This window comes from Macrosteles quadrilineatus, unplaced genomic scaffold, assembly GCF_028750875.1.
Source record: "Macrosteles quadrilineatus isolate MER2022 unplaced genomic scaffold, UCM_ALF_1.0 Scaffold_3__2_contigs__length_128488019, whole genome shotgun sequence".
Lineage (NCBI taxonomy): Eukaryota > Metazoa > Arthropoda > Insecta > Hemiptera > Cicadellidae > Macrosteles > Macrosteles quadrilineatus.
The window spans coordinates 37,057,155-37,082,624 of NW_026542596.1; positions in this window are offsets into that span (position 1 = coordinate 37,057,155).

The following is a 25,470-nucleotide window of genomic DNA, read 5'->3' on the forward strand; positions in this document are numbered from 1 at the left end:
CGACATAGGAAGTGGTGAAGGAAGTAGTCAAGGCGAGCTGTCCTGGGTGTGGGAACTGTTTATGACGATTAGATAAGGGTATGGGCAATCCTAAAATGTTATGGGAAGGGAGGGAAACAGGTCCGCGACGTAGGAAGTGGTGAAGGAAGTAGTCATGGCGAGCTGTCCGGAGTGTGAGAACTGTTTATGGCGATTAGATTAAGGTATTTGCAATCCTAAAATGCAATGGGAAGGGAGGGAAACAGGTCCGCGACGTAGGAAGTGGTGAAGGAAGTAGTCAAGGCGAGTAGTCCGGAGTGTGGGAATTGTTTATGATGATTAGATTAAAGTATTTGCAATCCTAAAATGCTATGGAAAGGGAGGGAAACAGGTCCGCGACGTAGGAAGTGGTGAAGGAAGTAGTCAAGGCGAGTAGTCCGGAGTGTGGGAACTGTTTATGACGATTAGATTAAGGTATTTGCAATCTTTAAATGCAATGGGAATGGAGGGAAACAGGTCCATGACGTAGGAAATGGTGGTGAAGGCGAGCCGTGTGGAGTTTGGGAATGGATTTATGCATCTCCAATACTAAGGTGCTTTCAGAGTGAACTAATGATTTTCCCCGAGCAAAGCTCGGTCCCCAGGTACTTTGTTATAATTTAAAATACGAGTCACTTAGCCCAGTTTTATCTAGAAGCTGAGGAAAAAGTAAACACAACAACAAAATATACGAATCAGCCATTTAAAAAAAGTGTTCTGCCATTTATTTATTTATTTTTTTATTTATTACGGTTACGCCATTTTTACAGGGTTGACATGCTGATATTGATACAATTACAATATAGAAAGATTGAGATTAAATAACAAAAAGTAATAATGAATGCAAGTGCAATGTGAAAGGAGCGAATTCCTTAGCCTAATAAAATTTGCTTCCCTTCTGCCCTTCTCATGCTTTTTTACTTTTTATTTTGCAAAATTTATTGAAAGGCAGATAAGGGACTAACATCACATGCTAATAGAAAAGACTTGGTTGAATAGCAAGCATAACAATAGATAGAAATTTGGTAACAATAACAATCGATAATATACTACAAGAAAACATGCGACTAGATTGCAAAAAAAGATAATACATACATCAATAGTACATGCAATAATACACCAGTAATAGCCGACAACAATGACGAGAGAGTATATGGGAACATTTGACAAAAAATTAAATATCACACAAGACAACCATTAAGGGCCATTAAGTTAGAACTCAGTCGTGTTGTCATAAACGCACTTCTCGTTCACTTATTTTTGTAACTACTCTCATAAAACGTCAAAATAAAAGTCAAGTTTAAAAGTTCTCCTACAGCGATTCCAAGTATGCTGGAAGTCGCTCACAATGAAGTTAAGCTGGAAATAAAATTCCCTGCGTTACGAAGAGCCTTTACAGTTGATTGTCTGACATTTCATTTCAAGCTTGACTATTTATGTGGGTACTTCCTGAATAATACGTATCAAATTAAATGTTTGTTATTACATGTTATAGTGATGATCTTGTGTTTAAATAATCATCAAAAATATATTACCTAATTATTGTGAACTGAGGACAGTAAAAAGGAACTTATTTTGTATTCTTTGTGTTTGGAAATCATCAATACCAATCTACTAAGTTAGAGGCCTTCAATCTCAATTTGTTTTGATATGACTATGATATAGGTAATTAAAGATGTATTTTTACTATGATAAACTATATTACCTAAATCATAAACGCATCCAACAGTGTATGATTTGTAATGAAATATACTACAATATCTTGACTTTGTTTTATTTTATGTATTTTGCGAGGTTTCAAACATTTTCGTCATGAAATACTCCGTCCCATAGTTATAAATGTTCTTGATCCAACAATAGAGAATCTATAAATAGATGTCACAGTCTTGGTAAGGGTGAGAGAGATTTACTGTAAGGGTTGCTGTCCAGTATTTATAGTGTCCTGTGAAAACCACTTCCCAATGTCCTTCAAATAAGAACAAGTTTTAAAATTCAGGTTTCATTCTATATGGTTGCTAAAATAATTTTGTAGTATCAAAGTTCGATAAAAAGGTTTATCTGTCGATAAAAACAGCTATCGGTGACCATTGGTTATAAAATTATCTCTAATTAATAACAATCTCGTAAATATAATCTTTGACGTATATTTTCACAAACATTGTTAGATTAATTGGGATTGAAAACCCTTTGATAATATTAACCTATTGATGATCAATAGGTACTAAGGAATCTGTTTTGACGAAGCTTCAAAGGAGTAATTTATATATTGTATTACGCTTCAAAATGAGAACAATATTTCTTTTAGCGAATTTACCTTTAGGGAAGTAGCTATTACCATTGGTGGCACGGTAAGACCTAGGCCCGGGACCGATTTACTTTTTCATTTTTCCCAAGAGGCCAATTTTATGTATGTAATTTTTGTCCGATTTTGATCAAATTTGGTTTAAAGGTAAAAGGCGGGATGAGATTTTAATGAACTTGAATGAGTTCGCGAATCAGCACGATCGGACCATGAGAACGAGGTTTTACGGGAGGTTTTTATGGGGTAAAATTTGGGTTTTCTCATTCGTCGCACTCAAAACACTAAATTTCTAAATTTCTCTCTCTATCTTTTTAAAGAGCTGAAAAACCCCTAAATAATTTAGTAGGCTATATCAATGTGTTTTTTACGGTTATTCGTAACAGAGAAAATTCAAATTTAAAATGTCCATGGTATTCTAATGGAGAATATTGTAAAATGTTATAGTTTCCTTGTTTATGGATCTATTTTGATCAATCTTCCTTGTAGCAGCAAACCTAGGTACTCGGAAACCTAATGATACGTAAATAGATTTAATTGAAAATCAATTCAGACAAATAGAAATTCGCTTAGTTGGCAGGTTTGCTGCGGCGAGGGTATATATTTGTATTTATGAGTACAACTCATAAATAAAATAATAATAAAGAAATACTTAAGAATTATATAAATGAATGACACAGAGTGTTTCCTATCGCAATAATTAAACATTGTAGAGCTAGATTTTTATATGTTGGGTCAACAAATAAATCATTACATATTTTAGTACTGGCCTTTTAGAAGTTTATGGGTTGTTTAATTTCTTAAAGGGTCATCTGCACTTTATCGCATTTAAAACTTAACTTTGTAATATTAGGTTACGCAGATTTTTGTTAGTATATTTTTCATCACCCTGTACCAAAAGTAGTTATTTTCAATAACAGCAGATATAAAAAAGTAGTTGTTTTCAAGCTCTAATTTAGAGCGAGAAAAAAACGATCAGCTGCATTTCCCCTGCTCTAAATTTACTTTCCCTCGCAATCGATTAGATCACCATTTACTCACCACGTACCGTAGTGTGTTACGGTTTATTTGAATTATTTAAATCAGCTGTTTTCATTGTTGCACAGTCTAAATGTATACAGAAATGGGTATTAGTTTTTTGCTGTGTTTTTAGCATGGTGCGTGTTTGAAGTTGCTCAAAATATGTCTAACATTACTGATGATTTGATTAAAAAGTTTAAACTTAACTAGTTCAATCAACTTTGTTCAAATATATTCTGCCGGAGATCGCAATCAAGTAGCGAACTCGGACTTAATATCCGATCTAATCTCTAAAGCTAGGGGTTTGAATCGTCCAACTAATATTACTGCCATTTAGTAACTTGCTCTACTAATGCTATTTGTAACTGAATTAAACAATAAATATATGTAATTAAATAAAGATATTATTTCAGTAAGGTCACTAATTGTAACGATATTGGTGAAAATCTGCAAAATTTTAAACATATAAAAAATAACACACATTTTGTAATTACTTAAATATGTTAAACTATTACTGAGTTGAATATTTTGATAGTATTAAACATTTACATTGCGGTTATGTTCGCCTGATATGTGTGAGTTACTAGTACTATGTATAAGGTTTAACGCTGATTTCTATTTCAAAACACACACAAAAACCTCGCACTTGATAAAAGAACTCACAGCAGATAAAGGATTTGACGAGTCAAACGATATTTTATGCATTCTGACATTTACATCACGCATTAGTCGGCTCAGATAAAAGACTTAATCTGATGTATTATTCATCACTTTATACAATGCAAAAGTCAAAAACTTTTGTTAGGGCTAGGTTTATTAGCAATTGTTTTCAATATTTTCTATTATTGTGTATTTTTGTTTAGTTGTTTTATTTAGTATGGTATTTTGAAGGTCGTGGAAAATCCTTTTTAAGTTTTAGAGCACTTATATAGCTGGGTAGTTAAATGGTTAGTAATCATAAGGTCGCTGGTTCGATCCTGAGAAAAATGTGTACCTTTTTGATACTGTGAAACTGGACCCAGCTGATCTTGATCATTGTGCTTTAAATAAATTCCCGCCTAATGAAACAGCTGATCTTAGTCAGTAACAAAATAGTTGTTTTGACTACACAGGTAATCTCACTTTATTCTACACTCATCCTTCACTCATATGTCGATTGAAATACGCACATAAATAGCGTCCTTATCTCAATTGATAGTAATAAATACAATAATTATAATTTTAGTTTTACTTTTGAGTTTATCACTGTTTGGATTAAGGCTTTATCTTCAATAATTTAGAGTTTTATTTTATAGAAATATAGCTATACAGGTACGTTAAATTATTAATGTATTACATCATTCATTAAATAATTAAATTCATGCGTTAAGTATTTTTCACGGAGTTAACTCATAATAGAATTCCTATATATGAAATAATTCAATAATTGTAGTAATGCACACCCAAGGTGTAATGGGATAAAGGTTTACTCGATGCACATCTACCTGTAAAAGCTTACAAACCTATACAAGAATATAACAGTAAAAAATAAAGTTGTTAAATTATATCGCCTATTAATTTGTTACTTTAAAATCGTGTATTTCTTTCTCCAAACTTACTTTTATACATCCCCAACTGAGACGACATATGATTCCTACCTACAGTATTTAACATTGTATAAAAATCACAATTTTAATGAAGCCATACCATCGGTTTTAAAATATTTTTTCTGAAATAACTATGGTTAATTCCATAATCGCAATATATTAAAAGGATTAACAATGTTCCAATCAACCTCTAGTTTCACATTAGTATCAAAGAATGGCAAGTTATTATAGCAACTGTAAATGTCGCAAAAAAGTAAAGTTTGTAATGCTGAAAACTGTTTATGGAAGAACCAACGTCAGTTTCTTATCTCTCTCAACAGGATTATTTTTCTCCAAAAATGCAAGATGGAAAACCTTGACGCTCTTGAGAATTTAGAATTATTACTTTATGTTTGGGATATTGGGGTTGAAAATAGAGAACTTATAATTTTAAAAATTCAGGTTGTTTTTATAGCATTGTTTACAGTCTTAAGATGTTTGGAATGAAGAATATCGAACACTAGATATAAGTAAATAGTTTTACAAACCGTAAATTTAAACCTATTTTGCTTCTAAATGTTTTCCTAAAGAAGTTTGTTTTCTTCGAAAGAATCTAAATAATTAAAATTGTTTTCACCATATCTAATACCGGCATATCTAATACACTTTGTCTAATCATTTGTGGTGTTTAGGAAAAGCAAAACACTTTAATTTTTTTTAATAATCAAAACAATTAAACCCCATAAATTTATTGTCTTTCACATGAATAGTAAATGACCATGTTAAATAATCTTAACTATAGGCTGCCATGGTCAAGGCAGATTGTCAAATCTTCTGGTAATGACCACTAGTTTAAATAGTGAAACTAAAGGACAACGTTTCGAATGTGTATCAGCTATCCATCTTCAAGGTAAAATACTATTAAACTGAGTTCAACTACTTCAAGAGTTGAATAGTAGTTTGCCCCGAAGATGGATAGTTGCTACGTATCCGAAACGTTGTCCTTTACTTTCACTACTTCAAATAGCGGTCATCACTCGAAAACCAAGATTTCACAATAATATTAAGAAGGCTAAGTGATTATTTTCATTTGATATGGATTTTTTTTTTACATTCGTTGTGGAAGTGTAAGATCCTTAACGTGGAATCCCCAGCCATGAAAATAAGCCGATTCATTGAGGTCAATCTATACATTAATAGGCAAGCATGTTTCTTTAAACTTGTTTTTTCTCAGCTCGTGTACATCACAGGAAAAATCTATGCATATTGTAAAAAAATATATTTTATTGTATGTGTCCCTTTTATAAGTTAGTATAGGCTGAAACATAAGCGCAAAAATAAATAAAATATTTTACAAAAAAATTACCCTTTTGGGTTGACATTCTGATAACGAAATAACAACGAAATATAAACACAACATCAAAACAAGTGGAAGACATTCCAATCACGTGTTTTATTTACAGTGTGGGATGAAAATATAGAAGTCTTTAAATTACATATTATTTTTGGTCGAGTTTTCAACCACTGGGTGACCTCTAGTAAAGGTTAAAGTGAACCTATACTTTACGTCTGAATCGTGAAAGAACTACAGTAGTACGAGGATACGAGTTTCAAGAAGTGTGATTTGATGTAATAAGCTTTCTTGGTACAACCCAATATATAGTGGTATCTCTGAGGTTGATGGATACAAAAAACCATTTTGTCAATTTCATTATTAACCCATTGGTTAAGATAGGGACCTCTTGTTTACGCCGATTTTATTTTAAACTAATGTCCTTTAAAATGATGAGTCACGTGGTGGGGCTTTACTTTTAAAATTTTTGAGCTGTCTCCAAAATAAGCCATTTTGGGTTTTCGGACGAAATTGAGATGCCAACAAAAAGTGCACTTTTATACTGTAAAGAGATGTGCAGAGTTTGGTTTTCCTGGTGTAACCAATGAATTATATTGTTGAGCCCATAAAAATTTAATGGGGGTCTCTAGACTTTTTATTAACCCTTTCTATGGTTCGTAGTAAAGTGAAACGATACTCGAAGTCAAAATGTTCTAAAGCTAAATCTCGCTGGAAGTTGAGCATTAATGGGGCTCTGGAGAAAGCCTTTGCAAATTGGAGGGGAAACGTTTCTTGAGAAACAAATACATTTTCTCTTAAGTTTTCAATTAAAAAAGTTGAATTCGAGACCTAGATTGAATATTTTTTTAATTCTTTATTTTTAGCAATACGAAATACATATTTTTATGTTTGTTTATTTAATTCGTATTTTTAAATTTTTGAAACACACTTTTGAAATACGGGCAAATTTAAAGCGAAACTGATTGGTTATTATGTATGAATTTCAACAACGTAGATAACATTTTGAAGGGATTCAATCAAGAATAACGTTGTTAATTTTTCCATTATTGTTGGTACATAAAGCTAGAAATCAGAAATTCTACAAGAGTATAAATTATACAAACAATCTGTTTTTTACCTTTCTGCTTTCAGTATTTTATTCCCAACTCTCACTTACTTCTTTCAATAAGATATAAAACGTACTTTAAAATGTCAAAAATGAGAAAATGAATCTGTAAATAAAGCTTTAAATTAAATCTTACGTTCGAATCGTTAATGCAAGATTGATATTCATAAAACATCGTGCTGCTTCATCTGCAGTGACTTCCATAAATGTTTACTTGTAATATTACGATAAATACAATAGCGGTCAAGTTTTATTAGATAGTTTAAGTACCGGGTGAAAATAACAGTCTTGGTAAAATAATTATGCTAAATCGTGACATTTTATAGAAGACATTATATTAAAAGAAGTATCTAAATGTAAGTGAAGACTTTATAGGTAAAGACAAGCTGCACGGTGTGTTAAAGTAATTACACTCAATATTAAAAGAATGAATAAATGAATAAATGATTTTATTTCCATCAAAAATTAACAATGTATGAACATTTGTAATATTGGAAATATAACTGACCACTTTAACAAGTTGTGTGGTCAGTAGAATAAATTATAATAATCTAAAAAAAACATTAAATCAGCCTAGCTCAACATAAAAAATGACACCTGCTCTCTGTGATGTTTGACAATCCTTTTCTTAATAAAGCTAAATAACCAGCAATATTATTAAAGTTCCCTACAAAACTGGCTTACAGAGTTATTAACTCTGAGTATGAGTTCATTTCTTATGGAGATTGTGTAATGAGAACGTAATACAAGGTTTATATATTTATCAAATGATAGAAAATTATGAATGATAATAGTCCTCAACCTTTTCAGTTAATCCCCAATTTTAACATAGGGAATGTTATTTTGTATTTTGTAAAATGTCCTAGTACAATAAATATGGTGGTACAGATTTACACGACAGCCATAGAAAATACTGTTTGCAATGCTAAACATTGGTGTGGAATACTAATTTTCTTTATTTGTCCAATATTAAAATCAGAATTTTACACATTTTGTAAACCTTATGACTAAAGATTAACTGTTAAAAGTGAAGATAAGTATTGTTTTACATCAAGGACTTTTACTAACAGGACACTAAGTTACGAATGCGGCAACACAACAAAAGACACTGTAAAGCCTGAACGTCTTCCAGAGTTGTATTCTGGTCTAAATAATGAAGGCTGTGAAAACCCCAATTTGCATTTGTTAGCAGTTCAGATAAATCGCGTTTTACACACAATAGAGCGGCATGAAGATTTAATATTAGTTTATTCCTCACAATTGACTGTCACTGAAATTAATATTGGACTTTTGTTTGTTTTCTGATTATGATTATGTTAAATGAAAGCTTTTTAATACTTAATACTTGAAAACGCTCCCTACAAACCCCCTAACCTACACATAAGGTTTAATCTTTTGGTTATTGATTTTGCTGATAAGATATTAAACTCAAATGAAATTAGTGTTGTGTATATATATTACAATATATTATTACATTTTTACAGAGTGTAAAAATTACACTCAGTGTCAACTTTACAATTTTGTTTCATACATTCCTACATTGTACCCCTACATAGTGTCCCAAATAATGCCCCAAATAAGCAATTTCGTATGATAAAAGATAAAATTATTATATTGTTTTCCTTTTATATACGTAACTGGTTATTATTTTAATTAAACTTAATAACAATATGATAGGTCTAATGAATTAACGACATAAGTAATACATCTAAATATAACCCTAAAAGATATACATAACAAGGCAGGAGGCATTAAAACTTTGGTTTAAAGCGGATCACATTGTATTTTAACCTCTAGTAATCTTGCCACAGCAGCAAGATATCCTGGTTAGAAGGATAGTATAAGTAGTGATCATTGAACCAATCCCGTCCCCAGATAATAACGTTTCACATCTCGACGAAGGAAGTCTATTAAGCTTAACTAATTCAATCAACTTTGTTCAAATATATTCTGCAGGAGATTGCAATTAAGTAGCAAACTCGGACTTAATATCCGTTATAATCTCCAAAGCTATGGATTCCAATCGTCCAATCCAAACCAACTAATATAACTGCCATTTGGTAACTTTTCCTACTGATAGTACATGAAATTGGATTATAAACGATAAATACATTTGAGAAAGGCCACATATTGTATTGGTGCTGTTGAAAAAAATATCAATACATCTAGAAACTCTTTCGTTACTACTTCAATTTGTTAAAATATCACTGTAATGTTTTGTCGTTATTTTCGCCTGATATGTGCGAGTTACTAGTGTTGGCCCATGTACTAAGGTTTAACGCTATTTTTATTAAAAGCCCACCCAAAACCTCGCACTTGATAAAAGAAATCACGGCGGATAAAGGATTTGACAAGTCAAACGATATTTTATGCATTCTGAAATTTACATCACGCATTAGTCGGCTCAGATATAAGACTTAAACTGATGCAACATTCAACACTTTTAGCAATGGCCAGTCAGAATCTTTTCTGGCAAAACCTTTTGCATAGGCTAGGATTTTTTTCTATATTTTTTATTACTGTGAATTTTATGTTTAGTTGTTTTTTAGTAGTCTTATACAAAAACATAATTATAAATTCCATGAAAATTAAAAAGGACCTAGTTTATACCAGTAAAGTTATCATAACCCAAAGTTATTAAGTGGCTTAGTTATGACAACATGACAACTTTGGTGTTTACAAATAATTTTGATACAAAAGCATATAGGATACTCTTTTATAGTGTTTTTATAGTCTTCTTATAGACTTTTTGACTTTCTTAAATCTGAGCTATGGGACATTTGATATGCACCCACGCCAAAAATTATATTTTTGGTAAACTGCCAATAAAATTTTATAAAGAATTTCTAAAGTATTTCTAACATTAAATATTTCCACATGGCATCGATGATTAAAATATATTTATCATATTTACATATTAAAAACTAAAATGTTGAAAATAATCAATAAATAAAAAGACTGTTTAAAATAACTCGTTTTTAGTCGCACTAATAACTTAATAACTATTAAATAGTTCATTTTCTCCACATACAGATTGTGTAGACAATTTGTGATTGTAAATATGTCGTAGCTATGAAAATACTTGTAAGATTTACAATGAAAAACGTTGGGCGCATGTAATTAGTTAATTACATGATATTTTCCTGTAGATATGCAGAATCCCTTAATAAATTAAAATAGTCTCAAAAATAAACATAAACAATTTAATTAAATGTACAAAATACATAATCCTTATAGCTTGAAATGTTGGTGACGGAAACACAATGAAATATAAACAGAAAATAAAAAAAAATATAAGAAATTCCAATCACATGTTTCATTTACAGAATGGGGTGAAAATAGAGAAGTCTGAACAATTCATATTTTTGATCGAGTTTTCGACCAATGGGCGACCTCAAGTTATTACTATTACATAGTTTTCTTCGTAATTTCAATTATATTTCGAAACATTCGTTGCGGAACTATACCTCGACCTGGTATTCTGTACATAAGTATTCTGTACCTGAACCTTTACTCGGTTTCCCCTTTGAATATTGCACTCGATATGGTACATTGCATTCTCGAAGATGGAAGAATTCCAACCGATAAGCCAATTCATTGAGCTCAATTAAGGTTAAAGTGAGGTTACACTTTATGTCTGAATCGTGAAAAAACTACAGGAGTGTAAGGATACCAGTAATAAAAACTGCGATTTGTATTAAAATTATCTTTTTATATTTAGCAGCTTCCTAAAAAAAAAACTGTTAGCCAAAAGATTAGTGTCAGTTAATAATCAATATTTTAAGATTTAAATCTTAATAAATATTGTAATATTTATAAAGTCATATATGTTCTAGTATTATAAGAACCGGACACTTTAAAAGAAAATATAGTGTCCTAAATAATAAACTAAGATAAGCAATCATTATATTGAGTAAAAGAGTACATTAACAGTAACACTGATAATAATATTGAAGATACTGATACTGATGATTCTGATACTGATTATACTGATACTGATAGTAATACTGATACTGATGATGATACTGATACTGATACTGATACTGATACTGATGATGATACTTATACATACTGATACTTATACTGATACTGATACTGATGATACTTATACATACTGATACTTATACTGATACAAATACTGATACTGATACTGATACTGTTACTGATACTGATACTAATACTGATACTGATCCTGATACTGATACTGATACTGATGATACTGATACTAATACTGATACTGATCCTGATACTGATACTGATACTGATGATAATGATTCTGAAACTGATACATAGACTGATACTGAAATTGATACTGATAATGAAACTGATACTGATATTAATACTGATACTGATACTGATAATGGTACTGATCCTGGTACTGATACTGATACTTAATATACTGATACTGATACTGATACTGATACTGATACTAATATTGATACTAATACTGATACTGATACTGATGATTATGATACTGATGATACTGATACTGATATTGATAATGATACTGATCCTGATACTGATACTGATACTGATACTTAATATACTGATACTGATACTGAATCTGATAATGATACTGATACTTATAATGATACTGATACTGATACTGATACTGATACTGATACTGATACTGATACCGATACTGTTACTGATACTGATACTGATACTGATACTGATATTGATAATGATACTGATACTGATACTGATACTGAATCTGATAATGATACTGATACTAATATTGATACTAATACTGGTACTGATACTGGTACTGATACTGATACTGATACTGATAATACTGATGCTGATAATGATACTGATATTGAATCTGATACTGATACTGATACTGATGATACTGATATTGATGATACTGAAACTGATAATACTGATACTGATACTGATACTAATACTGATACTGATAATGATTCTGAAACTGATACAGAGACTAATACTGATACTGATACTGACACTGATGATTCTGATACTGATGATACTGATACTGATGATACTGCAACGGATAATACTGATACTGATACTGTTACTGATGATACTGATACTGATACTGATGATACTGATATTGATGATACTGAAACTGATAATACTGATACTGATACTGATACTAATACTGATACTGATAATGATTCTGAAACTGATACAGAGACTAATACTGATACTGATACTGACACTGATGATTCTGATACTGATGATACTGATACTGATAATACTGCAACGGATAATACTGATACTGATACTGTTACTGATGATACTAATACTGATACTGATAACGATCCTGATACTGATACTGATACTGATACTGATACTGATAATGATTCTGAAACTGATACAGAGACTAATACTGATACTGATACTGACACTGATGATTCTGATACTGATGATACTGATACTGATGATACTGCAACGGATAATACTGATACTGATACTTTTACTGATGATACTGATACTGATACTGATGATACTGATACTGATACTAAAACTGATACTGATATTAATACTGATACTGATACTGATACTTATACTGATAATGATACTGATACTGATACTGTTACTAAAACTGATACTGATACTGTTACTGATACTAAAACTGATACTGATACTGATACTGATATTAATACTGATACTGATACTGATACTGAGACTGATGATACTGCAACTGATAATACTGATACTAATATTGTTACTTATACTGATACTGATACTGATACTGATATTGATACTAAAACTAATACTGATACTGATACTGATATTGTTACTGAAACTGATACTGATACTGTTACTGATGATACTAATACTGATACTGATACTAATACTGATACTGATACAGATACTGATACTGATACTGATACTGATATTAATACTGATACTGATACTGATACTTAATATACTGATACTAATACTGATATTTTTGATACTGATACTCATACTCATACTGATACTAATACTGATACTGATACTGATAATGATACTGTTACTGATACAGTATCATTATCAATATCAATATCAGTATCGGTATCAGTAAGAGTATCAGTATCAAATACCGAAATACTGATACTGATACTGATACTGATAATAATACTGATACTGATACTGATACTGATACTGATACTGATAATGATACTGATCCTGATACTGATACTGATACTTAATATACTGATACTGCTACTGAATCTGATACTGATACTGATACTAATATTGATACTAATACTGATACTGATACTTATAATGATACTTATACTGATGATTATGATACTGATGATACTGATACTGATACTGATACTGATAATGATAATGATACTGATACTAATATTGATACTAATACTGATACTGATACTGATACTGATACTGATGATACTTATACATACTGATACTTATACTGATACTGCTACTGATACTGTTACTGATACTGATACTGATACTGATATTGATAATGATACTGATACTGATACTGAATCTGATAATGATACTGATACTAATATTGATACTAATACTGGTACTGATACTGATACTGATAATACTGATGCTGATACTGATACTGAATCTGATACTGATACTGATACTGATGATACTGATATTGATGATACTGCAACTGATAATACTGATACTGATACTGATACTAATACTGATTCTGATAATGATACTAATACTGATACTGATAACGATATTGATACTGATACTGATACTAATACTGATAATGATAATGATTCTGAAACTGATACAGAGACTGATACTGATACTCATACTGATACTGATGATACTTATACTGATACTGATACTGAAACTGATGATACTGATACTGATAATGATAATGATTCTGAAACTGATACAGAGACTAATACTGATACTGATACTGACACTGATGATTCTGATACTGATGATACTGCAACGGATAATACTGATACTGATACTGATACTGATACTGATACTGATACTGTTACTGATGATACTGATACTGATACTTATACTGATAATGATACTGATACTGATACTGTTACTGAAACTGATACTGATACTGTTACTGATGATACTGATACTGATACTAAAACTGATACTGATACTGATATTAATACTGATACTGATACTGATACTTAATATACTGATAATGATACTAATACTGATATTTTTGATACTGATACTAATACTGATACTGATACTGAAACTGAAACTGATACTGATACTGATGCTGATAATGATACTGATACTGATACTTATACTGATACTGATACTGATGATACTGATACTGATGATACTGATACTGATGATACTGATTTTGATGATACTGATACTACAGTATCAGTATCAGTTTCAGTTTCAGTATCAGTATCAGTTTTAGTATCAGTATCAGTATCAGTATCGGTATCAGTATGAGTATCAGTATCCGTATCAGTATGAGTATCATCAGTATCAGTATCAGTATCAGTATCATCAGTATCAGTATCAGTATAAGTATCAGTAACAGTATCAGTATCAGTATCAGTATCAGTATCAGTATCAGTATCAGTATCAGTAACAGTATTAGTATAATAGTATTATCATCATCAGTATCAGTATCAGTATCATCAGTATCGTTATAAGTATCAGTATCAGTATCAGTATCAGTATCAGTATTATCAGTTTCAGTATCATCAATATCAGTATCATCAGTATCAGTAACTTTAATATTATTATCAGTATTAGTATCAGTAACAGTATCAGTATCAGTATCAGTATTAGTATCAGAATCAGTATCATCAGTAACAGTATCAGTATCAGTATCAGGATCAGTATTTCGGTATCTGATACTGATACTGTTACTGATACCGATACTGATACTGATAATGATACTGTATCAGTAACAGTATCATTATCAGTATCAGTATCAGTATCAGTATCTGTATCATTATCAGTATTAGTATCAGTATTAGTATCAGTATTAGTATCAGTCTCAGTATCAGTATTAGTTTTAGTATCAATATCAGTATCAGTATCAGTATCAGTATCAGTATAAGTAACAATATTAGTATCAGTATTATCAGTTGCAGTATCATCAGCATCAGTATCAGTATCAGTATCAGTATGAGTATTAGTATCAGTATCAGTATCAGTATCAGTATCAGTATCAGTATCAGTATCAGTATCAGTATCAGTATCAGTATCAGTATCAGTATCAGTATCAGTATCAGTATCAGTATCAGTATCAGTATCAGTATCAGTATCATCAGTAACAGTATCAGTATCAGTATCAGTATCAGTATCAGTATCAGTATCAGTATCATCAGTAACAGTATCAGTATTAGTATTAGTATCAGTATAAGTATTAATATCAGTATCAGTATCACTATCAGTATCAGTATAAGTAACAATATTAGTATCAGTATTATCAGTTGCAGTATCATCAGTATCAGTATCAGTATCAGTATCAGTATCAGTATCAATATCAGTACCATCAGTATCAGTATCAGTATCAGTATCATCAGTAACAGTATCAGTATCAGTATTAGTATCAGTATAAGTATTAATATCAGTATCAGTATCAGTATAAGTATTAGTATCAGTATCAGTATCAGTATCAGTATCTGTATCAGTATCAGTATCATCAGTATCAGTATCAGTATCAGTCTCTGAATCAGGTTCATAATCATTATCAGTATCAGTATCAGTATCAGAATCAGAATCAGTATCAGTATCAGTGTTATCAGTTTCAGTATCATCAATATCAGTATCATCAGTATCAGTTACATTAGTATCAGTATCAGTATGAGTATCAGATTCAGTATCAGTATCAATATCAGCATCAGTATCATCGGTATCAGTATCAGTTTCAGTTACAGTATCAGATACAGTATTAGTATCAGTATAATCAGTATCAGTATCTTCAATTTTATTATCAGTATCAGTATCAGTATCAGTATCAGTATTAGTATCAGTATCAGTAGGGTCTATCAGTATCAGTAGCAGTTTCAGAATCAGTATTAGTTTCAGAATCAGTTTCAGAATGATAATAGTAATGCTGATACTGATACTGATACTGAATCTGATACTGATACTTATACTGATAATGATGATACTGATACTGATGATACTGATATTGATGATACTAAAACTGATAATACTGATACTGATGATACTGATGCTGATACTGATACTGAATCTGATACTGATACTGATAATGAATCTGATACTGATACTGATACTGATGATACTGATATTGATGATACTGAAACTGATAATACTGATACTGTTACTGATACTGATACTGATACTGATGATGATACTGATACTGATACTGATGATGATACTATAACTGATACTGATACTGATAACGATCCTGATACTGATACTGATACTGATAATGATTTTGAAACGGATACAGAGACTGATACTGATACTGATATCGATACTGATACTGATGATACTTATACTGATACTGATACTGATACTGATGATACTGAATCTGATACTGATAATGATTCTGAAACTGATACAGAGACTAATACCGATACTGATACTGACACTGATGATACTCATACTGATACTGATGATACTGCAACGGATAATACTGATACTGAGACTGAAACTGATACTGATACTGTAACTGATGATATTGATAATAATACTGATAATGATACTGATACTGATACTGTTACTGAAACTGATACTGATACTGTAACTGATGATACTGATACTGATACTAAAACTGATACTGATACTGATATTAATACTGATACTGATACTAAAACTTAATATACTGATACTGTTACTAATACTGATATTTTATACTGATACTAATACTGATACTGATACTGATGATACTGATACTGATACTGATACTGATACTGATACTGATACTATTACTGATATTAATACTGATACTAATACTAATACTAATACTAATACTAATACTGATACTGATACTGATACTAATACTGATACTGATACTGATACTGACACTGATACTGTTACTGATACTTATACTGATACTGATACTGATGATACTGATACTGATACTGATACAAATACTGATACTGATACTAATACTGATACTGATACTGATACTGATGGCACTGCAACTGATAATACTGATACTAATATTGTTACTTATACTGATACTGATACTGATATTGATACTAAAACTAATACTGATACTGATACTGATATTGTTACTGAAACTGATACTGATACTGTTACTGATGATACTGATACTGATACTGATACTAATACTGATACTGATACAGATACAGATACTGATACTGATACTTAATATACTGATACTAATACTGATATTTTTGATACTGATACTCATACTCATACTGATACTAATACTGATACTGATACTAATAATGATACTGTTACTGATACAGTATCATTATCACTATCAATATCAGTACCGGTATCAGTAAGAGTATCAGTATCAGATACCGAAATACTGATACTGATACTGATATTAATACTGATACTGATACTGATAATGTCACTGATCGTGATACTGATACTGATACTTAATATACTGATACTGATACTGATATTAATATTGATACTAATACTGATACTGATACTGATACTTATACTGATACTTATACTGATGATTATGATACTGATGATACTGATACTGATACTGATAATGATAATGATACTGATACTAATATTGATACTAATACTGATACTGATTCTGATACTGATACTGATACTGATACTGATGATACTTATACATACTGATACTTATACTGATACTGCTACTGATACTGTTACTGATACTGATACTGATACTGATATTGATAATTATACTGATACTGATACTGATACTGAATCTGATAATGATACTGATTTTTATATTGATACTAATACTGGTACTGATACTGGTACTGATACTGATACTGATACTGATAATACTGATGTTGATAATGATACTGATATTGAATCTGATACTGATACTGATGATACTGATATTGATGATACTGAAACTGATAATACTGATACTGATACTGATACTAATACTGATTCTGATAATGATACTAATACTGATACTGATAACGAACCTGATACTGATACTGATACTGATACTGATACTGATACTGATAATGATTCTGAATCTGATACAGAGACTGATACTGATACTGATTCTGATACTGATGATACGTATACTGATACTGATACTGAAACTGATGATACTGATAATGATAATGATTCTGAAACTGATACAGAGAATAATACTGATACTGATACTGACACTGATGATTCTGATACTGATAATACTGATACTGATGATACTGCAACGGATAATACTGATACTGATATTGTTACTGATGATACTGATACTGATACTTATACTGATAATGATACTGATACTGATACTATTACTGATATTAATACTGATACTAATACTAATACTAATACTAATACTAATACTAATACTAATACTGATACTGATACTAATACTGATACTGATACTGATACTGACACTGATACTGTTACTGATACTTATACTGATACTGATACTGATGATACTGATACTGATACTGATACTAATACTGATACTGATACTGATACTAATACTGATACTGATACTGATACTGATGATACTGCAACTGATAATACTGATACTAATATTGTTACTTATACTGATACTGATACTGATATTGATACTAAAACTAATTATGATACTGATACTGATATTGTTACTGAAACTGATACTGATACTGTTACTGATGATACTGATACTGATACTGATACTAATACTGATACTGATACAGATACTTAATATACTGATACTAATACTGATATTTTTGATACTCATACTCATACTCATACTGATACTAATACTGATACTGATACTGATAATGATACTGTTACTGATACAGTATCATTATCACTATCAATATCAGTATCGGTATCAGTAAGAGTATCAGTAAGAGTATCAGTATCAGATACCGAAATACTGATACTGATATTAATACTGATACTGATACTGATACTGATAATGTCATCGATCGTGATACTGATACTGATACTTAATATACTGATACTGCTACTGAATCTGATACTGATACTGATATTAATATTGATACTAATACTGATACTGATACTTATACTGATACTTATACTGATGATTATGATACTGATGATACTGATACTGATACTGATAATGATAATGATACTGATACTAATATTGATACTAATACTGATACTGATTCTGATACTGATACTGATACTGATACTGATGATACTTATACATACTGATACTTATACTGATACTGCTACTGATACTGTTACTGATACTGATACTGATACTGATATTGATAATGATACTGATACTGATACTGATACTGAATCTGAAAATGATACTGATACTAATATTGATACTAATACTGGTACTGATACTGGTACTGATACTGATACTGATACTGATAATACTGATGCTGATAATGATACTGATATTGAATCTGATACTGATACTGATACTGATGATACTGATATTGATGATAGTGAAACTGATAATACTGATACTGATACTAATACTGATACTGATAATGATTCTGAAACTGATACAGAGACTAATACTGATACTGATACTGACACTGATGATTCTGATACTGATGATACTGATACTGATGATACTGCAACGGATAATACTGATACTGATACTGTTACTGATGATACTGATACTGATACTGATGATACTGATATTGATGATACTGAAACTGATAATACTGATACTGATACTGATACTAATACTGATACTGATAATGATTCTGAAACTGATACAGAGACTAATACTGATACTGATACTGACACTGATGATTCTGATACTGATGATACTGATACTGATAATACTGCAACGGATAATACTGATACTGATACTGTTACTGATGATACTAATACTGATACTGATAACGATCCTGATACTGATACTGATACTGATACTGATACTGATAATGATTCTGAAACTGATACAGAGACTAATACTGATACTGATACTGACACTGATGATTCTGATACTGATGATACTGATACTGATGATACTGCAACGGATAATACTGATACTGATACTTTTACTGATGATACTGATACTGATACTGATACTGATGATACTGATACTGATACTAAAACTGATACTGATACTGATACTGATATTAATACTGATACTGATACTGATACTTATACTGATAATGATACTAATACTGATACTGTTACTGAAACTGATACTGATACTGTTACTGATACTAAAACTGATACTGATACTGATACTGATATTAATACTGATACTGATACTGATACTGAGACTGATGATACTGCAACTGATAATACTGATACTAATATTGTTACTTATACTGACACTGATACTGATACTGATATTGATACTAAAACTAATACTGATACTGATACTGATATTGTTACTGAAACTGATACTGATACTGTTACTGATGATACTAATACTGATACTGATACTAATACTGATACTGATACAGATACTGATACTGATACTGATACTGATATTAATACTGATACTGATACTGATACTTAATATACTGATACTAATACTGATATTTTTGATACTGATACTCATACTCATACTGATACTAATACTGATACTGATACTGATAATGATACTGTTACTGATACAGTATCATTATCAGTATCAATATCAGTATCGGTATCAGTAAGAGTATCAGTATCAAATACCGAAATACTGATACTGATACTGATACTGATAATAATACTGATACTGATACTGATACTGATAATGATACTGATCCTGATACTGATACTGATACTTAATATACTGATACTGCTACTGAATCTGATACTGATACTGATACTAATATTGATACTAATACTGATACTGATACTTATACTGATACTTATACTGATGATTATGATACTGATGATACTGATACTGATACTGATAATGATAATGATACTGATACTAATATTGATACTAATACTGATACTGTTACTGATACTGATACTGATGATACTTATACATACTGATACTTATACTGATACTGCTACTGATACTGTTACTGATACTGATACTGATACTGATATTGATAATGATACTGATACTGATACTGAATCTGATAATGATACTGATACTAATATTGATACTAATACTGGTACTGATACTGATACTGATAATACTGATGCTGATACTGATACTGAATCTGATACTGATACTGATACTGATGATACTGATATTGATGATACTGAAACTGATAATACTGATACTGATACTGATACTAATACTGATTCTGATAATGATACTAATACTGATACTGATAACGATATTGATACTGATACTGATACTAATACTGATAATGATAATGATTCTGAAACTGATACAGAGACTGATACTGATACTCATACTGATACTGATGATACTTATACTGATACTGATACTGAAACTGATGATACTGATACTGATAACGATAATGATTCTGAAACTGATACAGAGACTAATACTGATAATGATACTGACACTGATGATTCTGATACTGATGATACTGCAACGGATAATACTGATACTGATACTGATACTGATACTGATACTGATACTGTTACTGATGATACTGATACTGATACTTATACTGATAATGATACTGATACTGATACTGTTACTGAAACTGATACTGATACTGTTACTGATGATACTGATACTGATACTAAAACTGATACTGATACTGATACTGATATTAATACTGATACTGATACTGATACTTAATATACTGATAATGATACTAATACTGATATTTTTGATACTGATACTAATACTGATACTGATACTGAAACTGAAACTGATACTGATACTGATGCTGATAATGATACTGATACTGATACTTATACTGATACTGATACTGATGATACTGATACTGATGATACTGATACTGATGATACTGATTTTGATGATACTGATACTACAGTATCAGTATCAGTATCAGTTTTAGTATCAGTATCAGTATCAGTATCGGTATCAGTATTAGTATCAGTATCCGTATCAGTATGAGTATCATCAGTATCAGTATCAGTATCAGTATCATCAGTATCAGTATCAGTATAAGTATCAGTAACAGTATCAGTATCAGTATCAGTATCAGTATCAGTATCAGTATCAGTATCAGTAACAGTATTAGTATAATAGTATTATCATCATCAGTATCAGTATCAGTATCAGTATCAGTATCAGTATCATCAGTATCGTTATAAGTATCAGTATCAGTATCAGTATCAGTATCAGTATCAGTATTATCAGTTTCAGTATCATCAATATCAGTATCATCAGTATCAGTAACTTTAATATTATTATCAGTATTAGTATCAGTAACAGTATCAGTATCAGTATCAGTATTAGTATCAGAATCAGTATCATCAGTAACAGTATCAGTATCAGTATCAGGATCAGTATTTCGGTATCTGATACTGATACTGTTACTGATACCGATACTGATACTGATAATGATACTGTATCAGTAACAGTATCATTATCAGTATCAGTATCAGTATCAGTATCTGTATCATTATCAGTATTAGTATCAGTATTAGTATCAGTATTAGTATCAGTCTCAGTATCAGTATTAGTTTTAGTATCAATATCAGTATCAGTATCAGTATCAGTATCAGTATAAGTAACAATATTAGTATCAGTATTATCAGTTGCAGTATCATCAGCATCAGTATCAGTATCAGTATCAGTATGAGTATTAGTATCAGTATCAGTATCAGTATCAGTATCAGTATCAGTATCAGTATCAGTATCAGTATCAGTATCAGTATCAGTATCAGTATCAGTATCAGTATCAGTATCAGTATCAGTATCAGTATCAGTATCATCAGTAACAGTATCAGTATCAGTATCAGTATCAGTATCAGTATCAGTATCAGTATCATCAGTAACAGTATCAGTATTAGTATTAGTATCAGTATAAGTATTAATATCAGTATCAGTATCACTATCAGTATCAGTATAAGTAACAATATTAGTATCAGTATTATCAGTTGCAGTATCATCAGTATCAGTATCAGTATCAGTATCAGTATCAGTATCAATATCAGTACCATCAGTATCAGTATCAGTATCAGTATCATCAGTAACAGTATCAGTATCAGTATTAGTATCAGTATAAGTATTAATATCAGTATCAGTATCAGTATAAGTATTAGTATCAGTATCAGTATCAGTATCAGTATCTGTATCAGTATCAGTATCATCAGTATCAGTATCAGTATCAGTCTCTGAATCAGGTTCATAATCATTATCAGTATCAGTATCAGTATCAGAATCAGAATCAGTATCAGTATCAGTGTTATCAGTTTCAGTATCATCAATATCAGTATCATCAGTATCAGTTACATTAGTATCAGTATCAGTATGAGTATCAGATTCAGTATCAGTATCAATATCAGCATCAGTATCATCGGTATCAGTATCAGTTTCAGTTACAGTATCAGATACAGTATTAGTATCAGTATAATCAGTATCAGTATCTTCAATTTTATTATCAGTATCAGTATCAGTATCAGTATCAGTATTAGTATCAGTATCAGTAGGGTCTATCAGTATCAGTAGCAGTTTCAGAATCAGTATTAGTTTCAGAATCAGTTTCAGAATGATAATAGTAATGCTGATACTGATACTGATACTGAATCTGATACTGATACTTATACTGATAATGATGATACTGATACTGATGATACTGATATTGATGATACTAAAACTGATAATACTGATACTGATGATACTGATGCTGATACTGATACTGAATCTGATACTGATACTGATAATGAATCTGATACTGATACTGATACTGATGATACTGATATTGATGATACTGAAACTGATAATACTGATACTGTTACTGATACTGATACTGATACTGATGATGATACTGATACTGATACTGATGATGATACTATAACTGATACTGATACTGATAACGATCCTGATACTGATACTGATAATGATTTTGAAACGGATACAGAGACTGATACTGATACTGATATCGATACTGATACTGATGATACTTATACTGATACTGATACTGATACTGATGATACTGAATCTGATACTGATAATGATTCTGAAACTGATACAGAGACTAATACCGATACTGATACTGACACTGATGATACTCATACTGATACTGATGATACTGCAACGGATAATACTGATACTGAGACTGAAACTGATACTGATACTGTAACTGATGATATTGATAATAATACTGATAATGATACTGATACTGATACTGTTACTGAAACTGATACTGATACTGTTACTGATGATACTGATACTGATACTAAAACTGATACTGATACTGATATTAATACTGATACTGATACTAAAACTTAATATACTGATACTGTTACTAATACTGATATTTTTATACTGATACTAATACTGATACTGATACTGATGATACTGATACTGATACTGATACTGATACTGATACTGATACTATTACTGATATTAATACTGATACTAATACTAATACTAATACTAATACTAATACTGATACTGATACTGATACTAATACTGATACTGATACTGATACTGACACTGATACTGTTACTGATACTTATACTGATACTGATACTGATGATACTGATACTGATACTGATACAAATACTGATACTGATACTAATACTGATACTGATACTGATACTGATGGCACTGCAACTGATAATACTGATACTAATATTGTTACTTATACTGATACTGATACTGATACTGATATTGATACTAAAACTAATACTGATACTGATACTGATATTGTTACTGAAACTGATACTGATACTGTTACTGATGATACTGATACTGATACTGATACTAATACTGATACTGATACAGATACAGATACTGATACTGATACTTAATATACTGATACTAATACTGATATTTTTGATACTGATACTCATACTCATACTGATACTAATACTGATACTGATACTAATAATGATACTGTTACTGATACAGTATCATTATCACTATCAATATCAGTACCGGTATCAGTAAGAGTATCAGTATCAGATACCGAAATACTGATACTGATACTGATATTAATACTGATACTGATACTGATAATGTCACTGATCGTGATACTGATACTGATACTTAATATACTGA